This window comes from Onthophagus taurus, chromosome 11, assembly GCF_036711975.1.
Source record: "Onthophagus taurus isolate NC chromosome 11, IU_Otau_3.0, whole genome shotgun sequence".
NCBI lineage: Eukaryota > Metazoa > Arthropoda > Insecta > Coleoptera > Scarabaeidae > Onthophagus > Onthophagus taurus.
This window is the reverse complement of record NC_091976.1, coordinates 9,614,794-9,640,501: the sequence shown is the minus strand read 5'-3', so window position 1 is coordinate 9,640,501 and position 25,708 is coordinate 9,614,794. Positions and strand designations below refer to the sequence as shown.

The 25,708-nt window shown below is 32.5% G+C and overlaps 1 protein-coding gene and 2 long non-coding RNA genes across 3 annotated transcripts in view; 2 read left to right on the top strand and 1 right to left on the bottom strand.

The window, feature by feature from the left end:
- Positions 1 to 25,019, bottom strand: part of LOC139431901 (ras-related and estrogen-regulated growth inhibitor-like) — an 82,441-nt gene extending 57,422 nt beyond the window's left edge. The window contains exon 1 of the mRNA XM_071200154.1: positions 24,822 to 25,019. The gene's annotated coding sequence lies outside the window, so the exon portion shown is untranslated. The remainder of the gene's footprint in view (positions 1 to 24,821) is intronic.
- LOC139432173 (uncharacterized) lies at positions 12,811 to 15,198 on the top strand. The gene is made up of 4 exons (XR_011642040.1): positions 12,811 to 12,885; positions 12,943 to 13,088; positions 13,601 to 14,336; positions 15,093 to 15,198. It is a non-coding gene; the product is annotated as an uncharacterized lncRNA (long non-coding RNA).
- On the top strand, positions 16,869 to 19,058 carry LOC139432201 (uncharacterized). Its single transcript, XR_011642072.1, has 2 exons — positions 16,869 to 17,739; positions 17,803 to 19,058. It is a non-coding gene; the product is annotated as an uncharacterized lncRNA (long non-coding RNA).
- Positions 25,020 to 25,708: the final 689 nt, after the last annotated feature.

Here is a 25,708-nt window from a genome sequence, read left to right as displayed (position 1 = left end):
CTTACACCACTCAAATCTAGGTGGCGCCATTGTATTTAAATTTTTCTATTTAATTTTCTAAAAATCCCTAGATCTCTAGTTACTTTTAATACCAACCTAATTTTTTTCCCCCAAACTTTAGTTGGTATCCCCCCCTATACCTAATACATTGAGGCGTGACGTCACCGCAGGAGCAGCAGGAGCAACTTCCGCTCTAGAACCGGCATTCTTACACTACTTTTGAGGATCTGATTAAGATCTAATTAAAGAAACTAAAAAAATATATCACTGGAGAAAGTTGAGGTGTTGTTAGGACTAGAACCTTGTAAGTTGGCTGAATTGTTGTGGTTAAACCTATCTAAGGCAAACAAATAAGCATAAATGTTGCTAAGGTTCTGAGTATCTGTTTTAAAATTTATAGCATTCTGTGTATAATTGATGTGTACCATCTTCAAGAACAGTCTATTATGATAATTACTTTCTGAATCCAAGATTTTTACATCCCGAAAATCAAATTCATGTTTTGGAGTGCGGCAAAACGTGTTAGGATAAAGCATTACTATACTTTTTTAGTCTGCAGTCGCTTGCATGTTTTGAGATTCTACACTTCAACCACTGACTGGTCTGACCAACATACTTTCCATCACAACCCCTGCATGAAACACAATAAATCAATTTGAATCTAAAATTATCATCAGTATTATGCTTAAGTTTACTAAAATGGTTTCCTAATTTGTTATCACAACAGTCAATGATCCTTATGTTATCAATACATTTCAACGTTTTCTTTAACTGGTCACTTAACCTTCCTATGTATGGAAGCTTTTTATAAGTGAAACGCTCTGTATTAATTAATTCAGGACTAGTTAAACCGATCTGGTTGATATTATTGTGTGAATATGTTGAAAACAAAAGTTTGTTGACCAATTTACGAGGATAACCATTGTTGACAAAATTTGTTCTAAGAAAATTGAGATGTTATTTTAAAAACAGATTATCACAGATATTCGCAACTCTATGCTTATTATTTGCTATTATTTTCATTTCTTATCATTTTCGTGTCTAGGAAAGAAATACAGTTGTCTTTTTCGATCTCAATTGTGAACTGAATGCTCGGATGAAAACTGTTAAACAAATTCAACATGAATCTATATCATCTTTATGTATTCCAATGATCAAATCATGAACATACTTTTTGATAAAACTGATGCGAAAATCCGAGTTGTTATTAACCAAAATCTCATCCAACGCGAAATCCATCATCATCAGAGCCAGAACCGGCGATATTTTAGAGTCCATAGGGGTGCCCTCTATTTGATGGTAAATTACATTATCAAAGGTGAAAATTGAAGTATCAAAGATAAATTTCAAGCCAAGCAAAAAGGTGTCTTTGTCCCAGGAACAATGATTAGCAATTAAATGCCATTTTTCCTCAACAATTCTGTCAACCAAATCCAACGGAATGACAGTAAAAAGGCTAACAAGATCTAAAGATATTAAAATATGATCCCGAGGAAGGCTATAGCCCCTAAATTTATCCACAAATTGAAAGGTGTTGGTAATGTTGTAGTTAGTTCTATCTGAAGAAGGTTGTAATCAACAATTGAAATATTAGCTATTTGAAAAAAGTTGTTTTACTTTTAATCCTGCTGACCGAAGATCCGATTAATTAATTTTTTCTATTAGACAATTTAAGCAAGACTACCTTTTTTGTGTGGAATTGAAAGCTCTTTCAGGTTTGTGGTTTTAACTCACCATAGCTCAACTGACAAAATAGTCATGTCTAGATTTATCGAACGAGCAGTATGTATCTAGCGCCCTCTACGAGCAATAGCAAAATAAGTCTCAAATTCTTATTTCTCATGCTCGGAAACATAGACTACCAAATTTTATGTTAATAGGACAAACAGTTTCAAAATTATCAAGAAATTTCGAAATAAGAATTTAACTTTCAACACCCTGTACCTTAAAAACCATCGACATCTGTATAAGAGATATTGGATTAAATCGCCATATACGTTTTTCAGCATATTGATTATCTCCCCTAGCAGGTAGTAGTGGAAGGGCGTATATATCCCAATATCCCGGCTCAACTTTAAAAATTTGTACATAATAGAATAGATGAAAAATTGTAATGCAATTTTCACCAAGTACCAATTAAAGTATGTACTTTTTAAATACTTTTTGAATTTGTGAATAATAGAAAACAATAATAGAATAGAGGGCATAATAAGAAAATTTATTATATACTTTTCATCAATTAATTATCAACTATCACATCCACTTTTCAATAGTTTTAAGCAGTATCAATCATATTGGAAATGTTCTGCTTTTTCTGTCGATACATAACAAAATTTATGGCGAGATTTTAAAATCATTTTATTCTGCAGGCACATTTATGATAATAACATTTTTACATGACACGAACAGACCTCTAACATCACATAGAAAATTTTTCCCTTTATGCAGAATTTAATTGCAAGCGATCATTTGATTGCACAAGCATTTTTTTGTAATACTACGTAACCGTACATAATTTCAGCATTTAAATGTGTACGGCAGGCCCGTGGGCCGCTTGCGGCCCGTTAAACATGTTTATGCGGCCTGCCAAGCATTTCTAAAATTGAATTTATTTTATCGACTGTCTCCCATCATATATTGTTATAAAATTAATTATAATAAAATGGTAGTACATACTAAACCGAAACAATTTTTTGTGACGTGTCACACAATTAGTCAGACTGGTATGCTTTTAACTAGCAATTTTAGCAATTCTTGAAAGGCGTGAGTGCCATATTATTGTCAAAAAGGTAATATTAGAGTTTTGTTACTTTCAAATTTTTAATCCATAATAGCATGTCGGAAAAACAAACAAAAAAATGGAAGGTTGCGGATGAGCACAGGCATTTTCAAGAAAAGCGGAAATTTGATAATTTTTTCAGTTTCGTCAAAGATGAAGCTGTATGCTTAATATGCTCAGAGACTGTGTCGACATTAAAAGAATATAACATAAAAAGGCATTACGACACAAAACATGAACAACAATATAAAAACTTAACAGGACAACTCCGGATTGATAAGTTTAATCGAATGGAGAAAAACTAGGGAAAACAACAGGTTATTTTTTAAAATCAAGCTATTTTATCAAATATGGCAGTAAAGGTTAGTTTTGTTGTCAGTCAAATACTGGCAAAAAAAATGAAACCCTTTGCGGATGGAGAGATGATAAAAGAATGTTTGACTGAATAGCATTTCCTGACAAAATAAATATTATTTCAAACATTAGTTTATCAAAATTCACTATTGCAAAGAGAATTGAAGACGTGTCCGAGAACATAGAAACAACGCTTCGTGAACGCATTGCCAAATTCGAATACTGTTCTTTGGCACTTGATGAGAGTTGCGATATTGGCGATACAGCACAACTGGCTATATTTTTACGTGGTATTGACACCAAATTTAATATTACTAATGAATTGTGTTCACTGATTCCAATGAAAGGAACTATAACCGGCCAAGACCTGTACGATGAACTAAAGTCTGAGTTGGAAAATTTTTCAATTTTATTACAAAGATTATTGGTATATCGGCAGATGGAGCACGAGCAATGTCAAGGGAAATATTCGTTAACCACCGTATAATTCACCAGGAAATTTTATGTGCGAAAAGATTGAGTTTGCCAAATGTCACAGTACCAATAATGAAAGTAATCAATAGAAGTACGTTGGCTTAGTAGAGGTGCAATGTCAAAAAGAGTATACAACTTAAAAAGCGAAATACAATCGTTCTTGGATATGAACAGTGCGATTTTGGGTTTCTTATCGACATGACTCAGCATCTCAATGATCTTAATGTGGAACTTCAAGGCAAAGGACAGTTTATTCACAATTTGTATGACAAAATTCAGGGCTTTGAGAGCAAATTTAAATTGTGGAAACAGCATCTTTTGCAGAATAATGTGTCTCACTTTCCACGTTTAGAAAAAGAAAACGTTACTACTTCTCAAAAATACGCACAATATATAGACATTTTAATCAACGAATTTCAATTACGATTCCAAATGTTCAAAGCTGAGAAGACAGCGGTTTCCATGAAAATGTTTTCCTCGCCATTTAATATCGATGTGGATACAATTCCCGAAGGCTGTCGAATGGAAGTGGTTGACATGCAGAATAATACCGATTTAAAAAAATGTATTTTTCTCAGTAAACATCGAAAATTTTTATAAATCTTATGTCAGCCCTGAGAAATTACCGCTTTTGACGAAAAATGCAAACCAAATGATGTCTCTGTTCGGAAGTACGTATGTTTGCGAACAATTATTTTCAAACAATAAGTGGAATTAATATAAACGTGTATGTAACATATAAATGAAATACAACCAGAAGGAAGGACACCTTTACACGTTAAGGACAGGAATAACTGAAAGGAAAAATTAGCAGCGCCGGTACTCGAACCCAGGTCTCCCGTTTGCCGGACGGTTGCACTGACCTCTATGCTACGCCACAAGGTGTAGGGAAATTAACAGACAAGGATTCCTTTCAACCTGCACATTTCTGGACCGCATTAATGTCATTCACATGCACAATTAAAGGACCAACGTCACAAGATTTTAATTCCGGAAAAGCCGGTGAAGCCAAATTATTTAAACAATAAGTGGAATTAATATAAACGTGTATGTAACATATAAATGAAACACAACCAGAAGGAAGGACACCTTTACACGTTAAGGACAGTGCAACCGTCCGGCAAACGGGAGAGCTGGGTTCGAGTCCCGGCGCTGCTAATTTTTCCTTTCAATTATTTTCAACCATGAAATTAATTAAAATTGACCATCGATCAAGAATGAGTGATGCATGATTAGAAAGCTGCGTACGTGTAGCTACCTCATCAATTCCGGCTAATATTGATCAGCTTGTATCGAAAAAACAGCACCAAATTTCTCATTAAAAATTTCAAGTAAATTCGTTTTTCTGTTCTTTTCTTATTTGTTTTTATTTTGCATTAAAATTTATATATGAAATCTTTACTTTTTTTAAAATTCTATATTTTTTTATCCTAATGTTTATTATAAATAAAGTTTTGTAAATTATTACTTGATGTGCGGCCGGCCAAAAAATTTTAAAATTTAAATTGGCCCGTTGATTAAGAAGGTTGCTCACCCCTGGTTTACGGTATCATAACTTTCTTAGGGAAAGGTTACCGAATAAAGACCTCTGACATTTTCCGATATACATGTGTTAGGTTTTTAAAATATAAAAGTCATTCACGTTTAATTTGAAACATTTAATCAACTGTCAATAATACTGTTAAATACAAAACGGTAAAAACATCGTTGCGTCGCGTGGCACGACTTAACACGTCTATCTTTACAACCCAACTGCTCAAGTTGCCCCGGTCGGTTCGACTTATTGGGGTAATATATGTAGATGGTTCTGGATGTCGAAACCGCTAACATTCGGCTTCGCTACCCTCGGAATCGTCCGCGATTCCCTGTGGGTCGAAAGGGACACACCATAGCTTCATGCGATCGGCTGCAAACACAGAAGAGAAGCTGCGCTGGGTTCACTCTGCTCCTGGAATATCGCCCAGTAGGTAACGATCGTTTCTTCAGCTTGCTTAATCCTTCTTGTACGGTTTTGCTTGGGATCATAATATCATCCATGTACACGGCGACCACGTCGGTTCCAATTCTTTTAGCCATCATACCCATAAGTCTGGTGAATACACTAGGTGCGTTGACAAGACCAAATGGCATACGCTTGAACTCGTACTGTCCTTCGGTAGTCACAAATGCTGTGTAACGTATGCTCTCTGGAGTGATAGGAACCTGGTAATATCCACATCGACAGTCTAATGTCGTAAAATACTTATTTCCGGATAATTTGTGAACTGAATTTAACTTGCGGTAATCTATGCACATTCGTTCGCCACCTGTCTTTTTGCTCAGTAAAATCACTGCACTCGCGTATTCAGAATTTGATTCCCGAACTATTCGCGCGCGTATAATTCATCTACGGTTTTCTTCACTATCTCACGTTGAGAATACGGCAGTCTATACGGTCGGTACATCACTGGTTCATTAGTTGTGAGTTTGATGTTCATCGCGGTTAAGTTAGTTAGTCCAATTTCATCGAAACTACTCGCGAAACGCTTTTTATTTTTAAACAATAGCGTTTTCAGTTCAGTTTTTTCGTCACTTTTAAGGCTCGCGTTAAGGCACATTTCGTCTTCAGATATTGTTTCCGTGATTTGGTCATCCTCCTCTTCCATATCATTTCGTTCTTCCTTTTGTTCGATCTCTACTAGTTCTTCATCTTCATGTAAATCAGGTGTAGTATTTTTTGTTCAATTCTGGCAACTCTTTCTATGGTTAAGGTATTTTCTTCATTAGGGTGTGTTTACGTTGGAGCTGCGATAAACGATAATAGCGACAATACTACCAAAACAACGAAATTGTTGTCATAGTTTTATATGCAGGTGTTTATATTGGAACGAGAGCTGCGATAAACGATAAGAACAACAATGAGAGCAGCGATAAGAGCTGCGCAAAATGAATTGAAAACGATTTGTCAGAACAAATCTGTTGTGGTAATTTTTATCTTTTTGGTCCCACAAGGGGAATCTAACAAAAATGTCACTAATTAAACAGTCGATATCCATGCCGACCACACCTGATAATAGCAAAGAAAATAGGGAATACAATTAGCGTCGCTCTTATCGTTAGTCGGCTGTCAAGCTTGTGACAATTCGTCGCTCCAATATAAACACTTGCATATAAAACTATAACAACAATTTCGTTATTTTGCTAGTATCGTTTATCGCAGCTCCAACATAAACGCACCCTAAGTCACCTTTATTCCGGGTTGATCAAGTGCACTTCTTCCAATGATCATCACGTCTTCCTGGGCTTTGTCTGGCACAATAAAGATTTCCACTTCAATACAATGTGCGTATCCACTTCTAGGACTGATATTCGACGGCCTAGTGTCCAACATTTCCCTTCTCCAAATCCTTTTAAACCAAGTCTGTGGGGTATGTACGGAATTTTTAGCTCATCTGAGCATGATTTTCTTACGGTTACAATATCGCTTCCTAAGTCGTTAAAAGCTACGACCTCCACGCCAAATTTTCACTCAATTTTCACATATTTATGATATTCGTCCTTCAGTGGCTGTAAAACACCCATTTTGTTTACATTTTGAGGGATTGCGTGATCTCCTTTTGTTCTATTCGATGGACAATTCTTAGCTATATGTCCTGTACGTTCACAGGTGAACCATCTTGGTCTACGTTGCGGTTTAGGACAATTTTTAGAAATATGGCCAGTTTCCTGACAATTGTAACATTTATCGGCCGTACGATCTTTCGGAATCGCGGATGTTTGATCAGATGTTATATTCGTGGTAGCTGGATGTACAGTTTTGCTAGATAAATAGCGCGTCGTGCTCTCATATCTTTTAATTCGCTCTAATAGATCAGTATCGACATCATATATCGCGTTTATAGCTAACATTCTTCCTAAATCGCGATCTTGTATACCGGCTATTATATACTTAATTAAGCTTTGTTGGCTTATCGAACCCTTTAAAGCAATAGATTTCATCCCGTACACGTAATTCTCGTATGTTTCGTCCGAGCGCTTCTTGCGACATGTGAGTTCAAAATGAATATCAGAATCATTGATTAAAATAGGAAAACCTTTCAATAATTCTCGTTTAAATTTTTCCCAGATCGTTACTTCATGATCAATGCCGTCAAACCATAGTTTAGCAGCCCCATTTAACTTCGAAATAGCTTGATAAAGTAGCGTACGATCATCCCATTTGAACATAATAGCTAAATTTTCTACCTTTTTTATCCATTGTGGCGCCGTCAATCCTGTAGATTTTTCTGGGTTAAACTCTGGCAAAACACGTTGTGACGCATCGTAACACTGCGCGTTGTTCAAATTCAAACCGCTGTTCAACCGCTCTCTCTCTAAAAGTTCTCTTTCGCGACGTAGTAGCTCCCCCTTTTTTAACGGAAATCAAATACAAAATGTTTCCTGTGCTTTAGTGAAATAAGTTTATAGATGGCCAAAAAATGCTACATCTAAAGATTGCAAACGGTGTGTAGTATAGCCTGGCAATTAAAGTAATATGACTCATATAATATGATCGTCAAGTACGAATTATAGGCATGAATACTTTGCTATCCTTGCTGTAGTTTACATACTTGTACTAATGATTGAGCCAGTGATGAATGTTAAATTTGTGTCTCTTAAAAATTATATTGTAATTACATATTGTTGGTATGTAAGTGTAAACCAGCACACAGAAGCGAATAGTTAAAAATCTTGGCCAAAAAGATATTTTTGTCAATGTTTTACTTCAAAATTGGTGGAAATTAAAAAATATATATACAATTAATAAGGATGAAGTATTTTATGATATACTGCGGTTTTATTTAATTGTATCTACCTATATTTTTATATACAGGGAGTGGTAAGTTACTAATAGGATACAGAGGAACAGTGAATTCCTTACATTAAATTGTTACGATTTAACCCAATTTATGTTAGTCCAAATATTAATAATAACTAAAATACAGATGATTAAAGTTAATACTTTATTTTCGCTTTTCTGTAATATTTCGTTTTCTCTTGCATTATGATCATGAAAATTGGTACATTACCATTTTTACCAAGACAATAAATAATAATTTGGTATTAGTTTTGAAAAATAATTCAAATAGCGTCCCGAGTATATTGGTTTGACAAACCAGTCAAATTAAATGATGTTATTTTCATTTCTTATCATTTTCGTATGTAGGAAAGAAATACAGTTGTCTTTTTCGATCTCAATTGTGAACTAGATGCTCGGATGAAAACTGTTAAACAAATTCAACGTTGAATCTATATTATCTTTATGTATTCCAATGATCAAATCATCAACATACTTTTTGATAAAACTGATGAGAAAATCCGAGTTGTTATTAACCAAAACCTCATCCAACGCGAAATCCGTCACCATCAGAGCCAGAACCGGCGATATTTAGAGCCCATAGGGGTGCCCTATGGGAATGGATTTAAATTTCTTTCAACTTAATTTACACATAAAAAATTATTTTAACAAAATCAAAATATTCAATATTTTAGTTAAATCTTGGAAGGTAACATATGTTTAAATCCATTCCTAAACCCCACCTATTAACAAAATACTTTTCCATTGTTTTGTATAATATTCAAAGTACTGAAGATGAAACATTAGTTTCGAAACATGTTTGCTTGAATTGAATTAAACATTTTAGTATTTCTCCAAAAGTTTTTACTTTTACCTACATCATATTTTATTATATTAGAGAAATATGGAGAATTTCATCCCATTTATATCAAAAATAAGTTTCAAGCCAAGCAAAAAGGTGTTTTTATCCCATGAACAATGATCAGCAATTAAATGCCATTTTTCCTCCACAATTCTGTCAACCAAATCCAACGGAATGACAGTAGTAAAATTCTCTGAAGAAGATTGTAATCAATAATCGAAATATTAGCTATTTTAAAAAAGTTGTTTTATTTTTAATCCTGCTGACCGAAAATCCGATTAATTAATTTTTTCTATTAGTTTTCATAGTCAAAGACTTATAGTCTTCTTAGAAAATACATATAAGTTTCTATCTTAGCCACAATGGTGTACGAGCAGAACAACTGCAGTTAATACTAGAAACCACTCTTTAGAAGTTGAAGATACTTTGTCTAAAACCTATCGGCATTGTGTGCGATCAATACACGACCAACCAAAAACTATTTACAAGCTTGGGTGTCACTGTAAATAAGCCGTACTTTACAATTGAAGATTCTAAATATATTGCCTTGTTTTTTTGTTATTGAATTAATTAAAGGTTTGTGATCAGTGAAAACAACGAATTGATTTCCATGCAGAAAATGTTTAAAGAACTTTATCGCGGAATAAATCGCTAAAAGTTCTCTGTCAAAAGTAGAATAATTAATCTGGCATGGAGTTAATTTTTTAGAAAAGAAAGCTAAAGGTCGTGTTTCGTTGTCTGAAGTTTGAGCAAGAACTGCTCCCATGGCACTATTTGAGGCATCCGTTGTTGAAGAAAGCATAGCTTGGGGTGATGGATGAGCAAGGAAGGCAGATTTAGCTAGTTCATTTTTAGATGTTGTAAAAGAAATGTCGTGTTCAGTCGACCAAGTTGATATTAATTTCTGTTTCTTGGAATATAGGGTATTCGATAAATTATATAGAAGACCCAAAATGTTGGAAATGTTAGGAATGAACCTATGATAGAAATTTATCATTCCTAAAAACCATTGCAATTGTTTCAATGTTGTTGGAGTTGGAAATTCCGAAATTGCGGTAATCCTGGACTGAGAAGGTCGGATTCCTTCGGCAGAAATTTGATGACTTAGAAAATTTAGAGAAGTTACACCAAATACACATTTCGAAGGTTGATTGTTCTAAATGTTTGTAATGCTCTTCCTCGCTTTTACTGGCAACGAGGATGTCGTCCAGGTAAACAAAGAGGAAATGCAGCCCAGAAAGCACTTCGTTAATAAATCGAAACCGAAAGGTGTTGTTATTGCGGTTTTGGGGATGTCTTCTTCTTCTATAGGTATCTGATGATAAGCCCTCACCAAGTCTATTTTTGAAAAAATTTTACATCCATGTAAATGGAGGTTAAAATCTTGAATATGTGGTAAGGGGTACCGGTCAGGGACTGTGACATTATTCAAGTGTCGGTAATCGCCACATGGTCGCCAATCGTCAGCGTCTTTTTTCGGAACCATGTGTAAAGCGGATGCCGTAGAGGAAGAAGAGGGCCTGCAAATTCTAATAGAAACCATGTACTCGAATTCTTTTTTGGCAATATTGTATTTTTGTGAATCTAATCTCCTGGGACGACAAAAAGGAAGGTGTAAATTTGTTATAATCTTGTGAGTGGTTGTGTGTTGAACAGGTGTTGAAAAATCTGGTGTAGATGTCAAGTTTGGGTATGAGTTGAGAAGTTTTGTATATGCAGTTTCAATAGAAAAGTTTTTTGGGGTTGGTGTATTAGTATTGACAATAGAACCGATTGAAAATAATTTTGTTGTTGAATCAACTATTCGCTTGTTTTTAATATTGTAGTAATTCAGACTGATACGAATATCTGATCCATATCCATTCCAAAATCTTATTTTCAAAATTTACCGATAATGATAGACTTATTTAAAACCATATTGTTCCTGAAATTGAAGAAATTTAAACAACAAATCGATACAGTATCATCGATAACCATCATTTTTGGAAAAACAAAAAGGAAAACATGTTTAAAATATTTTGATTGACATTGTTTGTCATTCTTCAAGATTAGGAGTCTCTCTTAAAAATCGATGATTTTTTTTTTAATCGATAGGAAATGAGTCAAAAGAGGCGTTAATGATAAAAAAAAAGTGCGGAAAAGTGTAGTACTTACCGAAAAATCACTTTAAAGTTGCGATTTGACATTTCTTTTATGAAGTTAAAAGTAATGTTAAATATGCATTTTCGTATTAAATCCTAACCTAAAATTGTTTAATTTATACCCACGTACAAAATAAAAAGCTATTTTCACTAAACTTATTCAGATTACAACATATTTTCGGATGAAACCTTATTTCTTAGGTTATCAATGCATAATGACAACTACCTGTCGTTAGATAGAATTGTTTCTACCAAATGTGTGTTAATAGACTTTGTATTAATAGATTGTGTATCAATTGATCTGTCAAACGACTGAAATATCTTTATGTTGTAAATACAAATGATAAATAAGTATAGTAGCTTATTTAATAGTAGTTTACTTAAATTAAAATAGTTATTAAAAAAGACATGTGTATACATGGTTACAAAATAAAAATAAATAAATAACCCGTGTGACGATAGCAACAAACCTTCCAACAACAAACTTTTACCCGTAATTTCCTATCTATTTTATTAGCTGATATCTTTCTTATTATTAGAGATAGCGGAAAACTAAATGCACCATTTGAAAGCTTGATTCTTTCTTTATGAAATCGTCGGTCCTCGTTTGCCGATATGTTGATATTAAGATCAATAAAAGATGAAGAACACCGCTCTGTACGTACTTCAAACCCTTGTGCAATTATTATCAAACTGAATTTTAAAAAACTGTGTTCACAATCAGAAAGAACACTTTTTTGCAAAAAAAATTACAAAATTCACACGTTTTAGACACTTTTTAACATTGTTGGGATCAATAACTTTCTTATATGACTAGGAGAAAACTCTATAACCAAGCAACGATCGACGCATGTTATAAACAATTAGAAACAGCAGAAAATTATAGATAAGATAAACATACTTCTATAGTTATACCCCTATCAAATAAGAAATAAGAAAAATATCAGCTAAGAAAGTAGATGGGAAATTACGGATACAAGTTTGTTGCTACTGGACAAATGGGGAAGAGGCTGGAAACTAGAATTCGAAACATAAAACTAAAAATCAACTAAATTCCAATGTTTGTAAACATCACATAGAGACTGAACATAATATAAATTATGGAGGAGTTGAGCTTTTACGTTTGTGTAACAAAGGTATAAAATTGGATTTTTTCGAAATTTTAAACATTACTAGATATAAAAATAATAATAACTATCTACTTTTAAATGAACAAGTTCCACTTTTCCATAAACCTATCTTTTCATACTTAAATAATTACTATTTAAAAATTTATATTTTTTGTATATTGTTTTCCTGTTTTACTACGTCTCGTTTTCTGGTTTCACTACGTCTTGTTCTCTGTTACCCGTCCAACTAGTCTCTTCTTCTCGCTTCGCCGAGGTAGTCATGTTTAACAACCAACGTTTCATATTATATTATTTTTGCAATTTTTAATTACGACCATCATTTTTAAATTGTAAGTTTTTGTATATTTGTTAGATTTTTTTATTCTAATGCTTTGATTATATTTTAGATCATACTACGCATCACGCTATAACGTCTACGCCATTTTAAACTTTTATAAATTTAACGTCGCATTTTCATTTTTTGGCTGTTTATCATAATTTATCAGATATGTAATATTTCAAATATTCTTTCCGTTAGCTTCGCCTTTTGACAGTAAGTATTTTATTATTTAATATTCATAGTATAATTTTGTTACAGTTGTCGATTATCTGTTTAGCTTTTGGCTGATAATAATGTTTTAACTTTGAAACCGGTACCCGGATTTATATTAAAATTATTTGCAAGTTTAAAGTTCATATCTTTCGTTTTATTTACTTATTCAATATTAAAATTATATTAGGAGATTTTGTACTATTTTAAATATTCATTAATATAACTAAAAAACTTATTTCGTTACAAAATTCATAACCCTTCATTAGTCTCGATAATAATAATCATCCATTTGCTTCTCTCTACAAATTTACATTGAATTTGCATCCTTTTAACATAATATAGGGATTTAATCTATTTTAATTAATAAATTATAAACACATTTAGTTAATACGTTTATTTAATACAAATATATGGCAACTATAATAAAATACCAGCTATAAAAGTAAGAATAACTATTTATAGGAACTCAATCTGTTTTTACAATTGATGACTATTGTTTCTTCTGTTCTTAGCGTTACCCAGGTTGCACTACGAGGAAGTGAACAGAGACACAACCCAAAAATAAAGTATAACTAGATATACTTTATAATTTTTAATTGAAAAATTTAAGGCTCGTTATCTGATGGATACTCATCTGCAATTTCCTCCAAGTCCCGTTGCTCAGCTGGCTTCATAGGGTCGTACATCATCGCAGCTAATCGATAAAATTCCGCCGCCTTATCAAGATTCTTCGCTATGCATGATTTGTGGAAAATATATCTGGCAAGATTCCCTGGGAGATGACTTTTAGTACGGCCAGATGTTGACATACTACTCTTCGCATGACGCCAGGTGGATTCGATGGCATTGGTGTGGGCGCCAGTTTCCGGATCCTTAAAATTAATTGAGTGATTAACTTTAAGGTGTACATACCCCTGTCTTTCCAAGCAATCGTATGCTTTCCAGAAATCCGAAATAATGGTTGTACCGGGAAGTATCCACTTTTCAATCAATGGAATCAGGGTATCTGCCTTTCTATCTTCCACAGTCTCCATGAACACGCGACCCGTCCCGCGTTCATATCCGCCAAACACCCACTGGCCTTCAACCCGGTGTCCTCGATGGTATTTTCTTCTACCAAACTTGCTCTCGTCTATCTCGACAATAGAGCCAGGACCACCTAACCTTTCTGGGTGCGACAGATATTTATCCAGGACTACCTCTCGACAGAACGACGCCCAATCAACAGCTGTTTGCAAGGACATCTCGGTAAGCTTCGCAATAAGGTTCAGATTTGCTTTTTCCATCCAAAGAAATGCGAACCCTAAAATTTGCCATATTTCTAATTTTGAATGTGCAAAAAAGGTGCCTTTTCGGAACGATACAACCTTACCGCACTTCTTTCTTTTCTGTTTCCGAATGGAAACGTGCCCATTGCACTTCCATAAGTATCCATCATTTGCCTTACTGCAATGTTGTAACACAAGGGGGGTCTCACATTCAGGACACTTATACTTACCCTCCTTGGGGATGAATCCCCATTCCCTCAAGCGATTAACCAACTCATCTCCTTTCAAAGATCGGAGATTATGCAAATTAACCTGATCAATCAAAAAGAATAAAAATTAATATCTAAAATTATGGACAATAAATCCAACTTACCGTAGTCATGTTCAGTACGTGTACAGTTGAACAAGTTGAATTTTCAGTTCACCACAAAAAAATTCACAGGAAATAGGTTAGTCAAAAATTCAGCAAAATGTCAGTCAAATACAGAGCTTTCAATAAAACGACGTATACGCAAAAACGCTGTTAAATCGACTGTTCCTCCTCCGAAAATTTTACCCCTTATATACGATTTTCGTAAAACAAATGAAAATCGATCATTCTGATTGGTTGGGTTTTTCGATAGATATCCGTTTTATAATAATCCTATTGTTTTGAGGTTATAAAATTAATTTTATTAAATTCTACCATAATCTTTTGAATTTTTCCAAGATAAGTTTTATTATTCTTCTCTTTCAGATTTGACCAAAGGATTTGACGAATATTTTGCCCTACGTTAAGAACTTTTGATGTTAAAACATTGTAACTACGAAAGGGATTATCATCAACAGTATATGTTATTAAGTTCCAAAATAACGTTAAACTAACTAATAAGTATTATAATTATAATATTTAAGTGGTTTGAAGTCTTTTAATAACAAATTTAAAAAATTAAATTAGTAATATGTCAAATTTAAATAGTAAGGTTAGAATCTCAATTCTAAACTTATTTAACTCTCATGCTCTCTCTTTATTTAAATGCGATAACGGATTATAAACATTTCAAATAGATTATTAGAATCTATTTGTATCTTATATTCTATTCAATTTATTTTTTTGAATCTATCTCTGCTCCTATCTGGCAACGTCCTTGTACATAGTTAATAGACACAGTCTATCTAACAACAGATACTTAGTCATTGTGACCTATACGAAGTCAGCCCCCAATTAGATAGAATTTTACATGTATAGTATTTTGATTAGAACAAGAAAACCAGTCAACAAATATCGATAAACAATATCTCATTCGAAAACTTAATCTTTGGCCAATACGAAAGTAGAAATGCCCGATTTGAAATCTCTCGCGGGGTCATTTCAATGGCTGTACGCACAGAATTAGTAAATTTTGAAATCGGCCATTTCCACCTTCGCAATCATTGTAGATCATATTTTCGATCGAGATGTTGATGACTAAAATTGGTCAATTAGTTACGGAGATAATTGATGTGTTTGGTTAATTCGTTTGTCGTGTTTTAATCAAAATCCTTAAATATTTCGAATCGGGCATTTCGACAACAGCATTCAGCCAGACACAAACTTTCGATTGAGATATAAAACCTTAAAATCCGTCAAACTGTTCTTTAATTATAGTCGATTTAGTTTAAATTAATTTTTTTATGTTGGGGACTATACTTTTGAGCGTTCACACGTGCATAAACAACGAACCGAAGACGGTGTCATTCCGAGGGCTGTATAAAGTTAACGGGAGAAAATAGAAATCGGGCATCTTGTAATTTCGATAGAAGACACTATGACGAATCGAGTGACGTATAGATCTTGATTAACGAGTACATCGTTTACGAGTTATCACCATTTAAAGAAAGTAAATTTTGTGTTATTTTTGTGTATGTTCGCATTATTTTGGCGTTTTAACAAAATTCGAAACAAATTTCGAATCGGGCATTTCCACTGTCGTATTGACCAAAGATTAAGCTTTCGAATGAGACATTGTTTATCGAAATCGGTTCACTGGTTCTCATGTTATAATCAAAATACTATACATGTAAAATCCTATCTAATTGGGGGCTAACTTCACGTAGGTGTCATTATGAATAGTTATGTTGTAGTCTCAACAAGTTTAGTGAAAATAACTTTTTATTTTGTGCGTGGGTATAAATTAAACAATTTGAGGTTAGGATTTAATACGAAAATACATGTCATAACATTGCTTGTGTTGTTAGTTGTAATTGTCATTTGGTTAAATACACAGTTTGTTGCCATCGTCACACGGGTTATTATTTTATTGTTATTTTGTAACCATGTACACGTCTTTTTTAATATTAATTTTTAATTAATTAACTATTTTAACTTAAGTAAGGTACTATTAAATAAGCTATTATACTTATTTATCATTTATATTTACAATATAAAGATATTTCAGTCGTTTGACAGATCAATTGATACACAATCTATTAATACAAAGTCTATTAACACACATTTGGTAGAAACAATTCTATCTAACGACAGGTAGTTGTCATTATGCATTGATAGCCTAAGAAATAAGGTTTTCATCCGAAAATATGTTGTAATCTCAATAAGTTTAGTGAAAATTACTCTTTATTTTGTGCGTGGGTATAAATTAAACCATTTTAGGTTAGGATTTAATACGAAAATGCATATTTAACATTGCTTTTAATTTCCAAAACGAAACGTCAAATCGCAACCTTAAAGTGATTTTTCGGTAAGTAGTACACTTTTCCGCACTTTTTTTTATCATTAACGCCTCTTTTGACTCATTTCCTATCGATTAAAAAAAAATCATCGATTTTTAAGAGAGACTCCTAATCTTGATATATGCCGAAGAAGAAATATCTTAATGTGAGTTTAAATATAAAAAAAAACTAGAACTTAAAAAAAAGACTAATTTAATCAAGTGTATTAAAAATTACGTATTAAAAACACGACCGATTTGGAATTGAACACCTAGCGCCAACGTGTGAAATCACCAAGGATTTAAGTTAAGATATAAAAGGCGTCCATAGTAACCATTGTTTGAAGGAGAAACAAATTCTAATTAAGATAAGTCTTTAATTCATTTTTTTTTGGTTCATTAACAAATTAAATTTTTTGAGAATCTAATTTTGATTTAGAACATTCAGTCCGAGTTAACAACATCACATGATATAAAATTTAAGCCCGTATTAATAATTAAACAATTTATTAAGTTATTATTTTTTTTTAAATTAAGTTGGTCTTTTGAACTGAATCCACAATTGAACCCTGAGAAGAACTTTAATTCATCGATATATATATTTCTTCCATAATCAGTACCAATACAATATCAACTAAAAGATTGAATTTATGAAGGAAATCAGCGCCAATGATTGGGTTTTTAACATTGGCGATGGTAAAAATTAAAGGAAAATTCCTTCTTAGATTTAATCAAACTGTTGGTTGTTTTTCGCCGTAGGTTTTAATTATTGTACCATTGGCAGCGGAAAGCGAAGAGATGGTATCTTGTTTTCGATTTGAATAAAATTTAAAAGCTAATACAGAAACATCGGCTCCAGTGTCAATTAAAAAATTTAGATTATTTTGGTTGTCGAAAATGAAAAGACGCGAACTTGTAGGATTAATCGAATATTGGGATTGCCATTTTGGCGAAATTTTGAATTTGGAAAAAGATGGTTTTCTATTGAAACTGGGTATTAGTTTTTTTGGTGGGACAAATTATTTGTTTTATTGTTAAACGATGTGAAAAATTTACACCAAGATCCTTGGCATTTCTCCACCCTATCAGCGAATTTATGGTGATACCAACATATATTAGAAGGCGCAGAGGAATTTAACCTACCACACGAATATTGGGATGAGGAGCGCGATCTACTTCTGGAATGATGGCAACTACGACAGCATTGGGGGGGTATATTATTGTCATCACGTTTGAAATTTACTAAAGACATTTAGTAAAGACCTCTAGAGACGAAAGTCGTTGGGATAACGCTTGAATAGTGACTAAAAGGTTTTGAGGAGATGATGTTATATCTTCTTGGGAATGAGTCGCGAGAGAGGAATTAGACGAAATTTTATGAATTTCGGGTATGTAAGTTGGATTGGGTGAAAGTTGCAGAGCTGTCCATATTTTGTCCGCAATTGACAAAAGGTCAGCAACATCATTTTTGCCAGAAGATAACAAAGCAACTGATATCACCTTCGGAATTCTTTTTTGCCAAAGCCTCAATAGCAATTCTCTGCTGACTACCTGTGAACCGCCGGCAGTAGCCAACATTGATCTATAAAATTCTGACAGCTTTTGATCACCCATTTGAGAATTTGACAGTAAGTCATCGAGACGTCTTTCTTCACTCAAAGAAAGACTGTCAATCAAAATTTTTTTGAATGACAAATACAAATTATCTACCGGAGGATTTTGAATAACGCCTAAAATTAATGTGACGACATCGTTTGGTAGATGAGTTAGAACTAAATGATATTTTGTTTTATCGTTTTGCAGCCGTGACAAAACGAATTGTGATTCAATAATCGTAAACCACACTGCTGGATTTGAAGTCCAAAAAGGCGATAAAGTAATTTTCGTAGTAATGTCCATTCAAAATTGTCGCCGATAGTAGCATCCACCATTGTAAAAAATTATATTAATAATGAAAATAAAACTGTTGGATGTCAAATATGACAATTGATAAAGAATATAGAATGTAATTCGCTGCTTTTTTGTTTAAATTTTCTTAGTTAAGAAAGAATAACTAAAGCCTTACACAAACCGTCCTTCACAAATCCAAAGGAAAAATATAACGGGTCGCTAGTAGGGGCTGCAAAGCAGTTTTCAAACGCAGTAGTAGCAGCGAAGGGATTGGGATAACTTGATTAGGGCAACTGGAAGGGGTCTGGGACAACTGGGCTGTTGCTCTGCTGTTGTCTGGAGCGATGTGGTTGTTAACGGTCGGGTTATAGGGTTGGACTCAGGTTGGTTTTTGCTGCAGGTTCAAAAAGCTTCGTTCAGGGTCACCAATAAAGAGTTGTAGTAATTTTATAATTAAAACACTTTTAAAAATTAAAATACAAAGACAGACGTGTTTTCTAGTTGATTGCTTATAATCGAATAATATTTTTTTTAGGTAATTTATGATAATAAGGTAATTTGATAAAAGTTATAATTTCTATGTGAAGGTAGGCTGTGTACGCTACAAAAACAATTAAAAAAAAAAAAAACCATGCGTTAAAAACAAAATCAGATATTGCAGTAAAATAAGTTAAGTGTAAAAAAATTTTATCTGGTTTTCATCGCTTTGTAGATCGTAGCGGATATGTGCTGCGGAGCGACCGGTATTCATAAATGTTCCTAGCGAACAAGTTGCTCGTGCCGAAATTGTATTAATTTAAACCTTGTTATAGACGGAAAATTACCTTTTACTAGGCACATCAGCATTAGAAAGCTTTTAGCGTATTGAAGGGTATATTTCCTTATAGAACTTTACTCACGCAGGGTAAAACCATATCGAAATAATGGAGCCGCAATATTCTATAATACTGGTGCCCATTATGTATATACATAATATAGAGGGTGTATATTTATAGAAGGCAAAGTTAAACTACTTATGAATTTTTTTTCTTTTCATGACAATTCACACAAATACTCAGTACATTGATAACAATGCTTTTATAATGTTTCATAACATACAAATTTAAAGCTTAAAATTCAATTCACATTTCACTTTTCATTTAATTAATTTTTCAATTTTTTAATACAATTTCCTACTTTCAAGTTTCATAATTTCAAACCTAATCATATCTCTTTCTACAATATACTGCGTACTTTGTCTGATACAAGAGTTTTTCTTGTTTCTCATAACTTGCTTGTTGAGTTTTCATTTCATTTTTAACAACGACGTAGTTCAACAATTTTTAATTTGTAACGTGTTCGTCTTTATAAATCTAAAGTTTAAATGATATTTGTAATATATTTCGGAATTATAAAATGTTTTTCAACATAATCTGTCAATCTTATAAATATTTTTTGAAGAGCTGGATGTAACTTTTAACGTGTAAGTAATTAATATTAAAATTCATTCATTATTGTTAACTTTTTAATAGTTTAAGTTTGGATTAATACAATATTGTAAAACAAATATTTTTCACTGTAGACTCTCTGAAGATGCTTCTTGTAAGGCGAAACTAGTCAGACGAATTATAAATAAAATTTATTCAACCAGTTAAAATACATTGAAACTTTTCTTTTCTCTTGACCATTCATTTCTCCACTGGTAACATGGATTATATCAATTTTAACTCATACTTATGAATACTATAACACAAGAATTTTTATTGTATTAAAAAAAATACATAATTACTCGCAACCTATTTAAACTTAAGCAGGAGATTTTTTTCTTTAATCCCGTTAACACCTCGAACAATAAATTTATTTCCATGATATGATTAAGGACTATTGAAACGACAATTATTTTTTCATACAATATGAAACATATGAACATATGAAAAAATAATTGTCGGTTCAATAGTCCTCAATCCTATCCTGGTAAAAAGTTTATTGTTCGAGATTCTATTTAAAATACATCACTAACTTTTAATAATGTTTAGTACTTGAAATTAAAATGTTATTCATCATATTTCTATCAAGTTGAAGTGGTGATTATCTGAAACTTCATTTTATTTAATATCACTGAAAGTAGTTGAGGAAAGGTGTAAACATTTTTATCAAAACTTATCGATGTAGTGATGTTACGCTTATTTATTGTAATTTCGCCCTTGCCACACTGGCACAATGCTAATTCAGTACGAACATGTGGGATAATCGGGATACGATTGTGCATCTGTTCGAATGGATGTTTTTAGACGTCGCAGATGAATACGAGCGATTTTTGCAACGTAAAGGTTCTGGGGGTGTACAGGTAGAAATAAAGAAACGTCGATGTACAATAAATAAAAGTTATTTATTCTCTATTTAATTTTTTAGTTGTCTCCTGTAAGCGAAAATAGACCATAGTGGGAACGTAGTTAACCCATCAGTTACAATTTTGGTACAAGATCTGGTGGAGAATCTGAATTTGCAGTTGGAGTTAGGTAACAAATCAAGTTGTAGCTTTATTATTAGTGTAATTGTGTTCTTTTTAGAATTTGTGTTGATGTTGTTTTGAATCACATGACAGGAAATTGGGATCATGTAACAGGAACTGCTGGAAATGGTGCAGATTCATCAACAAAATGTTAGCCTGCTGTCCCATATGATTCGACCTATTTTAATTCTGATTGTGCCATTTATGCCAGGTTGATGCCAGATTATAATATCGCAGGATATAATAATATAACAAAATATATATATACAGGGTGTTTCGGTGACTCGGGGAACAAATGTAACCACATGTACTAGAGTGAAAATGATGACGATTCATGTAAAAAAAATTTGTAAAAGTCCTCATATTGCAAAGATACAGGCCATCAAAGTTAGGAAATTTTAACACGTTTTTCTAAATATCTTAAACACTATTTATGGTAAAGCGTTGAAATTTGGTACAGTGTAAACTAATATCACGTAAAATCATTAGGCAATTTTTGAGTTGGATCGGTACGCGGGAACAATGCTATACAGAATGTTCCTAAAGTTTCTTTGCTCAGAACTTTTTTTTTTATCATAATGTTACATTTATTTGCAGTTTCTAACAGTAAATTTAGTTTAGAAACTTTTATCACTCTTAGAGAATATTGATAAAATCCACCGTTTTCGTATTAAATGCAAAAATGTTAGACTCCAAATCCAATAACATTAAAAAAAAAATAAATAAAGAATCTGAATTGGCAATGACAAGTGAAAATCGAACTGAGCTGTCATTACTATTATGTTTGCAACATGTTCAAGTGTAGATTTAGCTAAATCACATTTTTAATTTGTTTTAGTTGATTTAATAAAAGAAACCAAAAACAATAAATTAAAAATCAACAAAAAATAAACAAAAAACGACAACACTAACAGGAATAATAAAAAAAATACTAAAGAAAATGTTCAAAAACTTACATTTCTTTTTTTTAGTGCTATTATTGAAATCGGAACCCAACATTTTTGCATTTAACACGAAAACGGTGATTTTTATCAATATTATCTAAGGGTAATAAAAGTTTCTAAACTAAATTTTCTATTAGAAACTGCAAAAATAAATGTAGGGTTATGATAGAATAAAAAAGTTCTGAGCAAACAAACTTTAGGAACAGCCTGTATAGCATTGTTCCCGAGGACCGAACCAACTAATAAATTGCCTAACGATTTTACATCACATTGATTTATACTGTACCAAATTTCAGCGCTTTACTGTAAATAGTGTTTACGACATTTGGCAAAATGTGTTAAACTTTCCTAACTTTGATGGCCTGTATCTTTGAAATTTGAAGACTTTTACTAATTATTTTTTACATGAATCGTCATCATTTTCACTCGAGTATATGTGACTAAATTTGTTCCCCGAGTCACCGAAACACCCTGTATATACAATAATATGAATATACAGTATGTCCCCGGTTCGAGTTACAAAGAGGAAAAAAATTTTTGTTACTGATTTTTCAAATTTATCTCATCATAAATAATGCGTCGGATGTGTTCAAACTAGTAAATCGCATGAATTTTATACTCTAACTATAAAAGCTAACTAATTATTCCAATTTTTATGTAAAAATTGGACTTTTTTCTAAATTGAAAATTGAAATTGAAGTTCAATTTGTGATATGTAACGATAGAAACCATAAAACTTACAACTTATGTTGGTGAGATTAAGTCTTTTCATGCGATGTTAACCGTGAAAGAGAGAATTTATTTAGTACTGTGCTATGGTACTAGTGAATCATGTTTTCGTGTAGTTATACAAAAATTCCAGCAAAAATATCCGGACACAAGAATATTTCATGCGGGGCTCGCAAACTGATGAAAAAAAATTTGGAAACGGGTTCTGTATTATCCATAAAGAGGCAGACAAAGAAACTAAATGAAGAAGACGCTGCTTTTCAGATAGCTTTTCAACAAATGATATTGTTTCTTCCCAACATTGTTGTTATTGGAGCGATGTAAATCCAATTACCCTTAAATTTTATACGGTCAATGTACTTTCAGCAAGACAGTTGCCCAGCTTACCATTCACACATTGTGTCAAATGGTTAAATTTACAATTTCGTCAAAAATGGATTGAACAAAATGGTCCTATTTGATGGCCAGCACGCAGTTCTGATTTTACAATTATGAATTTTTATTTTTGGGGATGATTGAAACAAATTGTTTACAGTGAACTATTATAAGATGATGCAGAACTATTAAAACTAAGAATAATTAAAGCGATAGAATCTCTACCACTGGCGGAAATTCGTACTTCTTATAAAGAATTTAGAACTCGTCTTCAAATGTGTGCCGAATTGGGAGGGAATTTGTTTGAATGAGGATTTGTTCACTTACAAATAAATAATATTTATTACTTACATAGTGTGTTATTACATAAATTTACATTTAAAATATTTTATTCAATTAGCCATATTTTAATTTGATTTGTCCTTATATTTTTCACTAACATAAGTTGTAACTTTTATGGTTTCTATGGTTACATATTGTAAATTGAACTTGAAAAATTTGAAATTTAGGAAAAGTATAATTTTTACATACAAATGGAGTTAATTAGTTAACTTCTATAGTTACAATATAAAGTTCGTTTAGTGGTTTGAACATATCCGACGCATTATTTATGATGAGATAAGTTTGAAAAATCAGTAATAAATTTCTTTTTCTCTTTGTAACTCGATCCGGGGACATACTGTATATTGTTTTTATATTAATTATAATTATTATTTTTTGTCTTAATTTACTTCTTCACGCATTTGTTACGATTTACAAAACCTTCTCTTGGCATAAAAATGAAATAATGTTATTCCAGACAAACAGAATCTGTTTCTAGGAATTTCCGAAACATTTTTGTGTTGAACATATTAACATTATTATTCGCTTTTCTACAAATTATGTAAAAATTTTGTTCACTTAAAAACGGCAAACACATCTTTTAATCTTTTTAATAAAAAGATTTTATTAAATTCATTTAATTCATTCATTATAAAATATGATCAAAATTAAGCCTGACCAAATTAAGAGAAAAAATCGCAAATTTTTTAGTGTGAATTTACTTTACTATTAATCCCACATCATGGGAGTCACATTATGGTATAAGAATTGTTAAAAAATAAAACTATAAATTTGGTCATTTTTAATGCAATTTCTTGAAATTCTGGTCTGGGTTATCTCAGATATATTATCAAAGGTATTGTATACGCTAGATGTTAACCGACAGTGCAGAGGGTTCCTTGGTATAGAACGATGCCGTTTGTATCACGATACTTCTTTACGCTTATTGTAAGGTTGAGACTGGGTCACGCGCTGTATATCGCGTGAAGTTTACAAAGTTTATTAAAGTTTAAAATAAATTTTCTTACTTTATATAGAAGATTTTCCTACGGTTTTTTCTTTTCTTCTAATTTAATCACCATAATTTAATCCATAATTTCTTATAATAACTCACAAAACGATAAATTTTTTATTCTTATTTAACAAAGGGAAATATAAACACAAATAAATTAGGATTGTATCCCGAGATCCTTCTGGTCGCGATGTTACCAGGATACTGAAGCGTTCCGGGATGCATAAGAGCACTCTGGGTATCGGTACTGCACACGAATTTAACCATAGAAAATTGGGTAGAGGGGAAATCAAGTCAATAAAGCACCTCAGTAAATCAAAAAAGAATTTTTATTACACTTTATATATCAGAAAGTGTTCATTTTAAACTAATTAATTTTAATTTATTTCACAATAATATATGATTAAAACTCATTGCATCTTGAAGAAAAGAGGGAAAAAAAGAGAAACTCTCAGTGGGAATGATAATTTAAAGTGAAAATTTCCCTTGAATTCGGGAAGATCTTCATCAAGCGTGTCTTTATTACATTCGACGGTTTATTTGAATTAATAAACGTATTACATAGAACGTAGAGGTTGCGAGAATTCAAGGAGTTTTACAGTTTTCTCAAACGTTTATATATTGTTTAATTCAGACCACTTTTTCCTCTGTAAATATTCTATATTAAACGGTTAGAGACGTTTCGGGATCAACTCCCATCTTCAGTCAACAACTTTGTTACTCTTAATCATAATCATATCTACAAAAAACCACAACAAAACCATGAAAAACTCGGTGACAAATAAAGACTCCTTGGGAACGATGAAATAGTTATTTACGATACAAATGCGGAAAGGCTCGCTTTTCACATGAGCACGCTAGTTTGCAGAACGAACCACCGAAGGGAGTGAGTTCTGCATATGC